General features: G+C 36.1%; 1 protein-coding gene across 13 annotated transcripts in view; it reads left to right on the top strand.

Moving 5' to 3' along the window:
• LOC308199856 (uncharacterized protein) overlaps window positions 1-13121 on the top strand; it is a 288903-nt gene that overhangs the window by 7331 nt on the left and 268451 nt on the right. For 4 of the 13 annotated variants that reach the window (XR_013955023.1, XR_013955024.1, XR_013955026.1 and 1 more), the window contains one exon: window positions 8931-9003. The exons of the other annotated variants lie outside the window; for them this stretch is intronic. The gene's annotated coding sequence lies outside the window, so the exon portion shown is untranslated. The remainder of the gene's footprint in view (window positions 1-8930; window positions 9004-13121) is intronic. 13 annotated transcript variants of the gene reach the window in all.

Below are 13121 nucleotides of genomic sequence, written 5' to 3' on the forward strand. Positions count from 1 at the left end.
TCAATACTATTAAAAATAAAGATTTTACCTTAATTAGACGAGTTAGGGAAAATTAAGATTTGGGCATATACGAAACAGAAACATTACATGTATGTAAGCATCCATAGATGACATGTCACTGAGTCATCACTGTATTTTTAATTGCTCTATTTACAGATAGAAGAAAAATGCACACAAGTTCGTGTATCTTAAACTAGTAGAAACATAACTTTTGCATTTTTACTAGTCATAAAATTTTAGAAGTCAAAAGAGAATTATGGTTTTGAAGAGCAGTGAGATGACACGGCTTTAAAAACCTCTAAATCTAACTCTTGGTATTCAAAATTTATTCAGTTAAACATTACTGTAAATCTCTCAAGTTTATAGGTGATAAAATACTTTCTTTTTAATATACTCATACACAGGAACACACATACACACAAACACGCAGACATTTGGGGACCACGTATATCTTTACAATTGGACATAAAACTGGAGGAATCTTAAAAGAATTTTGATCTTTTTATTGATTGAGGGAGGCAGAAATGTACTGATTATTAGGTTAAACATCAGTAATGATATATTTTCTTTTCTGATTAGAATTACATCATGATGTTCTACTGCTTCCTGAGGTGTTGTGTTTTTTTTTAATTCCTATTTACTATAAAGGTAATGTGAATATGCAAGTGTGCTGACAGCCTCTTCCTTCCGCCCCCCCCCCCCCCCCCCCAATCATTGTGCAAGTGAGGATTATCTTGAATTAAAGTACCAATTAAAGTACCAAATCTAGGGAAGGTACAAGCTTCTTCAGCTACAGGTAGGCTAAGTGAGCAAATGTTTTAACAGAAGTTAGTGAAAGAAAGTACATACAAACCATATGTGATATAAATCCTAATAAATGTGCTGGGTCAGTTGGCTTTAGAGACTGTTATCTGCAGGTGTTTTCTTCCCATTTTCCTTTGCATAACTGGACATATACCAACCACATTTTACTTTCTCAGTAATCAGTCAGCCTCCTTATATGCATTAGTTTCTATAAAGGAGGTACACAGAAAAAGTGTTTTGAATATTTTTGCATTCAAACTCTTGCTGTTTTGCATTGTCTCCTCTCCTGGGGGAGCACATATATTGCACGTGCCATGCCAGTGTTCATTTTCAATAAAAAGAGAATCTGCTCACACTATGGCTAAAGGGATTGTTTTGTCATACCGCTGGTGTTATACAGCCTGCAGGATCAAATTAGTGATGTCTAGTTCAGTTTGAGTTCAGGCTTGCCTGTTAGTGGGCTGCAGTCCACCACCAATGTTTATAGAAAGAGAAGTGATTTTGCTGTGAACTCTGGAGCTCTGTGTGCTATAAAATATTTACTTTTAATTTGTTTGGTGTTGTCTCTGTAATGCAGGCTTTCAAGCCAAAGACAATCTATGTTAAGGATTTCCCTTTTTAGTGTTATAGACATATTTTTGTTTGAAAATGAAGAATTATCACAAATTAAAAATCTTTGAAGGTATCTTAAGCAATTAAATTCCTATACCTACATAATCGATCTGTGCAACGCTTCATTCGTCCATTATAGAGCAATTAAAATGTACGTGTCCTTTGCAGCAGTATTTTATCATAGAAACTGAAGCTTTAAAATTGTAGCTTTTCTAATCAGGGAAATTAATTTACCATGTTTCCTGTGTCTGTAAGTATAGATGACTTTGGGCTGTGTGTATTTGATGTTAAATATGTCCATGCTTAATAAATGCATCAGAATAAGTGCAGCATCAAAGAACTAATATGTTGATATCATCGCAGAGAAACACCACCTCTAAATAAATGTAGAGAACCCTCGGTGACATCGGTACGACTGAGAGCTGAATTCAGTCCTGTGCTGATATAGCAGGTTGTATCACTGGTTGCAGATGCTCTGCACTGTGCTGAATATGGCTGTCAGTTGTTTGTCATCGGACCAGGGCATTTTTAGCAAATTCTCTTTTCCTAGTTATCACTTACCAAATGATTTCTCTTGATTCCTTTTGCTTGAAGAAAAATGTAGTCTGTCCTGTAGGTTTCCACTTTTCAACTCTGAATCAGAGGTTTGGGGGAAGGGAAGGGAAAGAAGCACTGCTGCCAGGCTATTAATATAATATTTGCTAGTGCACTGATTTTGCATTACCTCCCACTGAGCAAAGCGTGGAGTAGCATTAATGTTGCCTTGTCTGCTCATCACTTTGGCAAGAGAAAAATTCCTCAATAGCAGACTATGCTGCATATGTCAGGAAGTTAAAAATATGCCACGGTTCTAAACCTCTATTTCAGATTATATTTCACCGTAACTAGCCAGGATCAAACTCACCATCAAATGGCACTGAGAAATATCGCCCTGCGACTCTACTGAAAGCCTTATGTTATCAAACATGCATTTGCTCGAGATGGTAAAAATACATGCTAGTGTGTAGCATGGGAAGGTGTTTGCTTTTGTTTCTGCAGTTCATGAAGAGAACTAGTGGATTATCTGTATTACGGCAACAGAAATATGACAAATAATTTTTACTGTTGTCTCTCAATCTGAGTACTAGAGTATAAAAAGGGGGATGGGCAAATGGACAACAGTTGCTTTATAAAATTCTGTTCAGGACTAATAAGTATTGAAATTTCTACATGATATTAGCCAAACAATTGTGTTCGTTGCTGAATTACTACTATTTTCAGTTGCAACTGATTTGGGAAATATAAATTATTTTTTTTAACTTTGACATGTGTGATCTTATCGTAATGATTTAGAATGCAACTCTACACTGTATTTGGATGTAGCATTATTAGCTGCCATACACTGTAATATCTTGTAGAGATATAATTGTATGCAACCCATATATGTGGAATAAAAAAAAAAAATAAGACCAGTGATTGTGCTCAGAATGGAAACTGTACTGATAAGACCATTATTTTAAGTTTGGACCTGCAAAATTATTGTTTGGCAAAAATGAATGGTTTGAGAAACTGAAAAAGAATCTATTAAAAAAGATTTTGAGTTGCAAGGAGCATATCTGCAGCGCTCCCAGCCTCCTGGTCTGCTTTGGTACCCGACTTGGCATTGGAAAAAGTAATGTGCTTTGTCAGTCTCCAGTTTAGTGTCACGTTCTGTTATCAGCTGTGCATGTTACTAGGGGTAAGTAACAAATCACAATATTTGCATGGTTCTCTGCATTGCTAGAAATGCAAAACAATTTTGATTGAATTAATTCCAGTCCAGCTATTTCTTCTGAGCAAGAGGGTGAAAGAGACCATCAAGAATCCTTAGATCTTGATAGAACCATGTTTGGTGAGTGGAATTCAACACCTAGAAGGGAAAATAAAGGATCTCCAGAACTTTCTTGTGAAATGTTATATGTATTCCTTCCATGGTTAATTAGGGATTTAATTAGGGATTATTATCTTTAATTAGGGATTATGCTCGCTGTGGTTTGGTTTGGGTTGTTGTTGGTGGTGGTGGTTTTGGTTTAACAACATTAGTTACCTCTTTGTCTTGAAAATGGTTTCCCCTGATGTGCTTAGTGGTGTGAGGTGGTGGTGCTTATTCACTTGACTAGTGGGTCTGAACACTAACTATCCTCACTCTCAGTCTTGTCATAGTAGGAAAGCTCCAAAAGCAGCAGAGGTTGTAAGCTCTTCTACTTCTTTTTAATCCAGAGATGAAATTTTGAGTCCTTTGAGTGGTGCACATTAATGTAATATTTAGTACCATGCAAAACAGAGACAAGCAGCCAATTTTTCTTCAGCATCACTTAACCATTGGACTGGATCTCCAATGGCTTTACAGAGTCAGCAGAAAGGAGAATTTTCTTCCTTCATCTCATGAAATCATAGTCTGCATTAAAGGAGGGAAACAGATGACTAAATGTGTACCCATATATATTTATGCATTTAAGCACATAAAATTAAATGCCAAGCTAATATGCTCTTGTGTATGCGAGACTGCCAAATCCATGACATTTGGCACTCTCCAGATGGAAACTTAGGTGGAATATGGATTAATATTTCCCATAGCTGGCTTTGAAAAGAAAAACTTTGTGTTGTATGAAAGCATTACACTTGAGTCTTAGTTGGAAATGAATAGAAGCCACTGGAATTGCTCATGGCAAAGGCTGTAGGGTAAGGTCAAAAGGGCTAGAGAGAGGTGCAGTGAGATACACCTAAACTGTTTATGCGGAGACTCTACAGATGATCTTGTATAGTTAGAAGAGGTAATATTATGGGAAGTGTATAGTTAGGTGGTTTGTAAGAGTGTTCAATGTGTGTGTAAAAGCAGTTATGAAATTCTGCTTTATGATTTGAAAAGTAATCCAAAGTGTCACCCATAAGGAGTATGCTTTTAAGTGTCTTTGAGTTTTAGAGGGTATTTGGAGCCCCTGCTTGGAGCAGTTTTAAAATAAAAGAAAGGCAAACCAAAATTACCTCGATGTACAAAATAACACTACAACTATATTATGAAAGGGATAAAAGGGAAGATGGGAAGACAGCGTTACTATATGGTCAGAATTAATGTTTTGTTGTTGTCTGTAATTATGAACTTCAATATATTCAGAAGGTTCTTTTTTTTCTTTTCAGAATATTTTTTAGTGTAAATGTCCTGAGTTTCTATTGTGGGCATCTACTTGTGAGACTCTCTTTTACTTCAAGGTACTGAACCTTAATGGTGAATTTTGTGGAAAAGTCTAGAATGATGAAGTGCTGGTTGCACAGTAGCAGTATTTAAAACAAAACAAAACTTTACCAAAGACTGTTAGAAATACAAATCTGGCTGAGGTCCAGTGGAGACTTGTGGTCTTAAGTGCCTTAATGCTTCTCTCTAACTACCAATAGTTCTCCTGAAATCTTGTTCTTTCATTAGTAATCTGCATAACTCCCACAACCCATGTGTATGAAAGTCACATTCTTATTCTTCATGGCATTTTTTTCATTATTTTTTTTTAAATCTACTGGATTCCAGAACATATGAGAGTTAAATGCAGCAGGAAAGAGAATTATGCATAGTGGTCAGTAAATCAATATCCTCTCTAACAGAGGTTAAAAATATATTAGGCAAGAGAAGAATTATTTTCAGATAAGATTTCTAATTATGGAGTCAGTGAAGCAGAGATGCAACCAAGTAGTTTGAAAAGGAAGAAAGTGCAGAAGAGTAGTCAAGGATGGAAAAATTCCTTGCAGGGGCTTTAATAAGATTCGCTAAAACTGGGAGGAACAGTTTGGGATCAGCTGATTAAGTCAGTGGAAAAAAAAATAAGTGAAGAGCTTTGAAAATGAGAGGGTGCTTTTAACTGATGCTTGAATTGACTAGAAAGGAGGAAGTGTTGTCAGGAAGCATGAAAACCAATCCTTATTGTTATTTGAAATAAATGTGTAACATAGGCTTTTCCAATAGAAGATAGATCCTCCCACCCCAAAACAGGAGGATTACATACCAATAAATGTGCAATAGAGGAGAACATCCAAAAACCTTATTTGCCTCCAACAGTACAGCTCACCTTTGCAATAATGGAGTTCTTGGAATTTTAATTGTGGTGTGGATGGAGTCACTGATGTTCCTCAGACACCTTTAAATATCCCTGCTCTAACGCTTCTGTAACTTCCCAGCCAGAGAACGTTTTGCCTATGCCGTTTATGTTTTGGCCCAAGTAAATGCAAAGCAACATGTTGCCTATATTGGTCTACAGCTGAAGTACCTGTCTTTTTGCATTAAGTACCTTCCCCCCCCCCACCCCCCCCCGGAAATGTAGAAATACTGTCTGAACATAAGCTGAAACTATCACTTCCACGATAATTGTGGAAAAAAAACTCACAGGTGTTCTTATGATAAGGAAGCTGGTGAGTTAGGGAAACCTTGAATGTTAAGATAAGCAGAAATCTGGGCCAAATTCCCTGCTCTAGTGGCATGCAACTGAAAGGCTTTGCCAAGAGATGGGTTTGGCTGATGGCTCTTCAGAGCAACTTCCTACATCCTCTGCTGAGCCTGTAAAAGTGTTATATGATTTTTGCACTAAAAGATACAAAACTAAGTCATCCCTCCAAAATAGTTGGTTGAGGAAGTTCTCCCTTTTTGTTTACAAGGATGATTTTTATTGCTAGTAGCTTTTGAAGGCTCAGGAAGATAAAACTGCTTTGTGATGGTGGATGAGAACTGATGTTTGATGAATGGACATTGATGGCTTTAGCTGGGTGGAACTGTATTAATTTTTAAAAGTATTTGAACATCTCATTTATGTTCCAGTTTAGGATATTGCAGTAAATTAGCAGAGAGTTCTTATTTGTAATCTGAATCTTAATAACACTTTGCCTGAGACTAAGTTATACTTTTCGTTGAAACATTCCTTTTGATGCACAGATGCATATATATATGCATCTCTAATGCTAACAGTGAAAACATCTGTGCTTGAAATATCATAATGAATTGTTCTTTTAGGAGAGGTACTAGGCAACAATTACATAACTCTTCCTGATGTGGGTTGGTTTTTTTTGGTATATTAAGTAATGAGTCAATACACTTTATCTTCAAAATTTCTAAAGCAGCAGAAGCCCTTCAAGAATCCTGAGATTCTGCAGTCACTGCTGATCTCTGGATTTTTCCCCCCAAAAGATAAAGGCCAATCCTTGTCCCTTTATGCTTAATCCCTGCTACCAAAAGACTCCCCAGTTCTTTCATTCAGATGAATTATGTACAATGCCCTGTTCTTCAATGATATATGACAGTACTACGAAACATTTTCCAGTTTTTTCAGACTCCTCTCCAGCCCTGTACTTATGTAAGAAGCTAGTAAATTACAAAGTAAGTGCTCTACCACTTTCTATCTGGGATTTCTTTTTTTCCCATGTATCTGTGTAAGTATAAAGAGATGTTAATGAATGCTAGAATCTTTTCTATAACTACACATCTTGGTTTTGCTTCTTTTTATGTGTAAGCCCAGTAGCAAGCCATAGGCTAGGTGTTAACCTGCAGTATTGTGCACTTGGTGAATCTCTGCTGACTTTGTAATGCAGGAGGTCAGACCAGACAATGGTACTGGTCTCTCCTGGTCTGAAATTCCATGAGTGACGTTGCAACCTGATGTTCCAAAGATCTCTGTTAAAAAAAATAATAATAAAATAACAAACATCTCATTTATGCATACTTGGAATTTCAAAAGTAATTGGTTTGGTTAGAAAGGGAATGACTAAAGATAGCGTGGCTCTGTAGAAGTATCAGTTTATGCAGGTCCCGTCACCCTTCTACAGAGTTAAACTTTCACATGCTATTGGTCTTACTGTTGCCTTAGGGCATACAGCCCTTAATGCAAACTCCACTGAGGTAAATTGGAAATTTTTAGATTAAGTCTATGTTATCTGGTGTCATACTGATGTGCAGTCTTAGTACCATCAGGTTTCAATTTTCTGGGATTTAGCAATTTCTAAGATGGTTTGAAATTCAAGCAACAAACAGTAATTCAAAGACCCATTAATCAGCATTCTGAATGTACTCCTATTAATTATTTTGTCACTTCTTACAATTATTCCCTACCATGCTTTCACCTTAACTTTTATGAAGTGGACTATTAATTAGCTACACTGGAAAAATGAAGCAAATACAGTACCAGTTCCATCTCCTCACTCTGCTCCTGTAATTACTTTTATGCAGAGCTCTTTTCTCTAAACTGCTTTATCAGTCATAGCTCTCAGTAGTGCTAGAGGGGAATTAAGTAGACTCGCCCTCTTAACAAGAGAAATCATACAGTAGGGTATGCAGTCCGTAGAGCTACAGGGCTGTTGTTGCTGTTGGTTGGTTGTGTCTCTTCTCTGCCAAATAACCATATTTTTTTTCCATTCAGCCTTCTAAGCTGAACATTTCACCAGAAGGGCTTTTTTAGGGGAGCTATTAACTATGAAAAAAGGGGCTTAGCTCATTTCCTGGTATGTGTGCTGGGTACTCTGGATGACACTCAGTTCTTTGCCGTCCCACAAATTTGTGTATGACCTTGAACAGCTCAGGTGGAGTTCTTGTTCCATTTAATCCAGATAGTTGTGCCATTGATCCTAATGGAGCTGGGATTTCTCTCTCTCTTTTTTTTTTTTTTTTTTTTTTGTTCCATAGTTTCCCTGTATGAAAATAGGGAAGTAGTAGTTTCCTCAGGATGTTGTGAATATAGTAATGTGAAGGATGCATGTAAGAGGGTGGAGGTGGCTGAACAAATGCAAGAGTTATATAGAGTACATATAAATTACTGACATGGCCATTTTAAAACCTGGTGATTTTATCACTGCCACTAATCCTTGCATTCCAGAAAGAATGATCCTTTTCTAAAAATGTTTGGTTTCAGGACTAAGGAATCTTGTAATTACATTTTGGAATACATTTTTTTTTTTTGTATTTATTTAGTCAATGTGAAAGTATCACTTCTCGGGGAAGTAAATGCACTGTCATATGAAATAGAGAGGACTTGTATTGATTTGAAAAAAAAATTAAATCACTAATGTGTTAGTTAATGGCATGTAGGAGAGTACCATGCAATGTCAGCTTGCCACTTCCATGAAACTATGTGTTTGTAAGGAATAAAGAAAATGTGTTTTGCTATCCATGCGTAAAAAAGGAAACACACTCATTACATTTCCAGTTCACCACCAGGTTACTTTTTTGTTTGTTTGTTTTTGACTAGTCCTGAACTCATATAAAAATCTAGAGGCCACTGCAATAAAAGGAGTGATAAAAGGAGTGATAGGTATTTATAAAAGCCTGAGTGTCGCTATTGGAAAATTTCTGACATAAAACTTATTTATTAGTTTTATCTGGTAGGCTTTTCACTGGGTATTCTCTGTACAAATAAATTGCTTGCAAGCTGAAGCACTGTTTAATAGTTGATATTGAAAATTGTTAGAAATTGAGACTTTTGTGTGGTGATGTGTTGTTTTTTGTTTGTTTGTTTGTTTTTCCATGATAGATTACTACGGGCAAAATCATTAGAAGCAGCTGAAGTGTGTTCATCTGAAAACTCAGATCATCGAATCGTAGTGGTTTGTTCCAGTGGTCTTGTCCCTTCTGCGTGTTCTTTTTAATGTACAGGAGTGAGTTAGTCATGTGGAAACTGAAAGAGATCAAAGAGAGAGATCTGGATGCTATTTCTATTATTTCTGATTGTTCCTAAATAAATGCAATTGTTTAATAGAAGACACATCTCTGAGAAAATTAACTGTGTAATTATTACTGAAGCTATAGTTAAGAGACAAAAGTGATGTTGCGCAGCTGTCACTAAGGATCTCTACTCACTGTTCTGCCTTGCATTTGTAGTGACATAAAGGTGATGAGAAACAAAAATGGTCTTGCATGAATTTTCCTTTCAGTTTCATTTTTCATTGCATCTATTCTCATATGTGAAGTGAGTTGCATGAGATACTATGAGATCCAAGTCCACTTTGTTCTTAGCTTGGGTGCACTTGTGCATTTTGCAGTTAGCAGCTCAGAAGAGCTGTGAAGAGAGATTTTAAATGGCTGCAGAGCAGGAGCTTTTTATTTATATGTTTGTTTTATTGCATGTATTTAAAAAGAAGGTTTATACTTTGTGTTGAGTGCTTAGCTTTGACTGTTTACCAAGAGAAGGCTGCTTGGTCACTCGCTTATTTTAATCTACTAGTACTGTTGTTGTAGCTGTGATCATCTATCGATATAAGTGAAGCAAGTTTTTCATAGAAAGAGGTGATATCTTTTATTGAAAGACTGAAACAATATCTACTAATACCTCTTGCTGTATATTTGGCATCTTTACATAAGAAATATTGTTCCTTCTCAGTACATTGATGATGTTAACACATCATTTTGTTTGTTAATCAGTTTCCTGTATGTAGTTTCATTTAGCTGTTAACATATGGGTTAGTATTAAAAGTATCCTCTGGACATTTTGAAGTTTAAATTAACAGCTATTTAAGGTTCCACTGACTCATTAGGAAATGTTTAAATCTTACAGTAGTTTTCCTGTTTGGAGGGGCTGGGGGTGTCACTTTTCTCTATGCTGAGATCTTTAGCACTGTTGTGCTCCTTGCATTTATGAAGACTCTAAGACTCTAATGGGTCTAGATCTGTGTATTATTTAAGGAGCTGTAATACAAATCAGCCAATGAAAAGCCACTTATTTTCTGCCATGTCACTTAAAATTTGGAATGCTAATTGCACAGAAAGTACCTTGCTGTAGTTTTTTGAAAGTATGATGTTGTCATTGTAATTATCATCTATTGCTACTGTCATTATCATCATTCATTAACCACAGGAATATCAACTGCATTGTGTGTTTCTGTCATCAGAACTGCAAATGGGATATATTTGGTTTTGGACTGTTTATGGTAACTTGCAGAGTTAATTTCAGAAGCACATAGTAAGGATGGAAAATGCTTGTAGTTTAATCTTTCATGTATATAGTATGGTTAAACTGGATCTTACGTCTTCAGACTTTTTTTAGTGTAACAAAATGTTGGTTTGACTGTGTGTTGTTCCTTAACAGCTGACCTCACTGCCTTCCTGTTCCGAAGATGTTTGTTAAGTCTTCAGCTGGTGGAAATGACCAGTTTAGAGGGTGTTATTTTCTCATTGCAGTGATAGCTGAAGTTCCTCTTTTATGAACATCTAATTTTACAAGACTATTCAGCCAACTTGTATCTTTGTCCCTATTTTGAAATACATAGATATGTTCCTACGTGTATGCCAGGAGCCACCCATACTTATTATATAGCGTGTAACTCCTAATCCTGCACCTCCAATTACTGTTTCCCAACTGCCATCCTTGGAATGACAGCAAATACAATCAAGTGCTTTCTTTTCCTTTAGACTTTCAGATTTAGTGGTGTGGTGGGTTTTTATTTTTTTTTTTTCTTCCCTCTGCTTGTATTTCTTTCCAGTGGTTCCCCTCCCCCTCTTCTTTAGTTTACAGACTTCTCCAATGCTTTTTTTTTTCTGTGCTGATTGCAGGAACACCCACCTTTCTGTGGTTTTAGTAGAGCCTTTCATGCTCTTTTCTCTGTACCAGCCCTCTAACCAGATATTTAGGCCAATTATTCTGTTCAGTTTCATTATTCTGCTCCCACAACTACAGTAATAGCCCACTTGAAAGATCACTTGGCTTCTTTTACTGTTGAGACTGCTTGCTAGTTCCCAGAATGGCATCTTCACATCCTCTGATCTTCTGTTTCTTTTTTTTTTTTTCCAGAGTTTTATTTAAATTAAAAAGGGGTGAGGGTTAAAAGGAAAACCACACACACATAAATGAGAGGAGAAAAAAAAAAAAAAAAAGCAGTCCGCATATCAAATACATGCTTTCAGGAAGGGAAATTCCAACACTGGTAGTTTGCAGGAGACACTGAATATCAAATACAATTATTTAGTACATTATCCACAACAGGACTATGAATAAAAATCCCATTGAGATTGTCAGAGCAAGCATTGCCTGCTCTTTGTTTTGCAGTCAGAGTATGAATTTTACCTACGATTACAAAATGGCACCCAGAAAACCTTTACTTCTGTTTTGCCTGTGCACATTCAAATTATACTAGCTTTCACTTCTAACTATCTTTGTTAAGCAAATGTTTTAATAATGTGCATAGACACTTTATATACGTTTTATATCATCGTGTTAATGTCTCCCAGATTATAGATGTCTTAAACTTAACTTCATGTTTTAAAAAGTAACTTTTCTGCCTCCCTTTCTTTCTCATCTTCTATTGTCATCACTACCATATAAAAGTATTTGGCCTCTTCATCTTTATCTCTTGATAGAGAGAAAAATATTGAAGATAGGCTGAAATATTTAATGCTTATTCCTTGTAGGACAATTACCATCAGATGAGAATTTTAAGACTAGATCTAACTCATTATGTCTTGTTAAACATCCATTTATAGCATATGTAGATTCTGTTGTCCTTAATACTGAAATTGTTTATCTGAGATGAAAATTGTACATTGTTGTTGAACAATAGAGTAATCTGTTCAACAGATTTGCATGTAACTTGTTCATATCTGTTTCATCTCTCTTTTTTCTTTTTCTATAACGAATAAGGTATTTTTTCAATTGTGCAGCAAAACACAGATGACTTGGGGTATGGATCATTTTTTTCCTAAATATTGTAGCAAACACTGAAACGGTACCATATACTTTTAAAGAGGAAAACAAAACCAAATGTCCAGTACCTTTTTCAGTCTTATAAATAGTTAGAAAATGCATCTGAGAAAAACTTCGTGGCTCATGGCCACATATGCAGACAGTTTGAATATAAAAAATACTTAAATGGTCAGGTATTTCTTGCCATAGGTTCCTTAACTGCTGTAACTTTCAGAATAAGTTTTTAATTTCTGTCCTTTCAACAAAAGAGACTCTGAGCCTGCAACTGTATAAAATACATCACTGACAATACTGGTGTTACTTGCAGAGGGGAGGATCAACCACACATAGTAGAGTTCTTAATGCACGGTGCTCTGTGCTGAGATGAGCTGATGCTCTTTCTCAGTCTACTTCCTAATGAACAGGTGCCTTGTACCACTATGGTTGCCTTTCTTGTTAGCAGTTTCAGTAGAGAGGCTAATGATTAAACGGGCACTTCTCAAGGTCAGGGATAAATTACATACCCAGGAGAGTGTGAACGAAAATTGCATTGCTGTTCTCTGTACTGTATCAATTCAGAAGAAAGAGGACTTCACTTATCAGAGCTGTCAGTCCAACACCTTTCACAGCTGTTCAGCTCATTTAAAGAAAATACTGAGAATTCTGAATTTAATTGTTCTAATACACACAATCATATGGTGAAAAGGTTCTCTCGAATAAGGGGGCTGTTATAAACTGCGTATGACAAACTGCTTCTATATTCAGAAGGAAGATCTTTTGCTCATTTATTTTTAGTGCTATAATGAACTAGAAAACAGGATGCAAGCCATGTTTGTGCTTTCATGTAAATACCAAAAATACTATTTTGTTTTGGAAATATATTCTGATAAAGGGCGAACCCCTCTTTTTCTCTGCATTTTGGAAGCTTAAACCTCTGATCTACAATGCTGTTTTCAAATCACAGAGATGATAACTGCGGGGTTGTGAACCTAAAATAATTTTGTGGATCTGCAATTATCTTCTGTAAGGCAAGATATGATTTATGGAGAT

This window comes from Anser brachyrhynchus, assembly GCF_964034855.1.
Source record: "Anser brachyrhynchus genome assembly, chromosome: 9".
NCBI classification, from domain to species: domain Eukaryota; kingdom Metazoa; phylum Chordata; class Aves; order Anseriformes; family Anatidae; genus Anser; species Anser brachyrhynchus.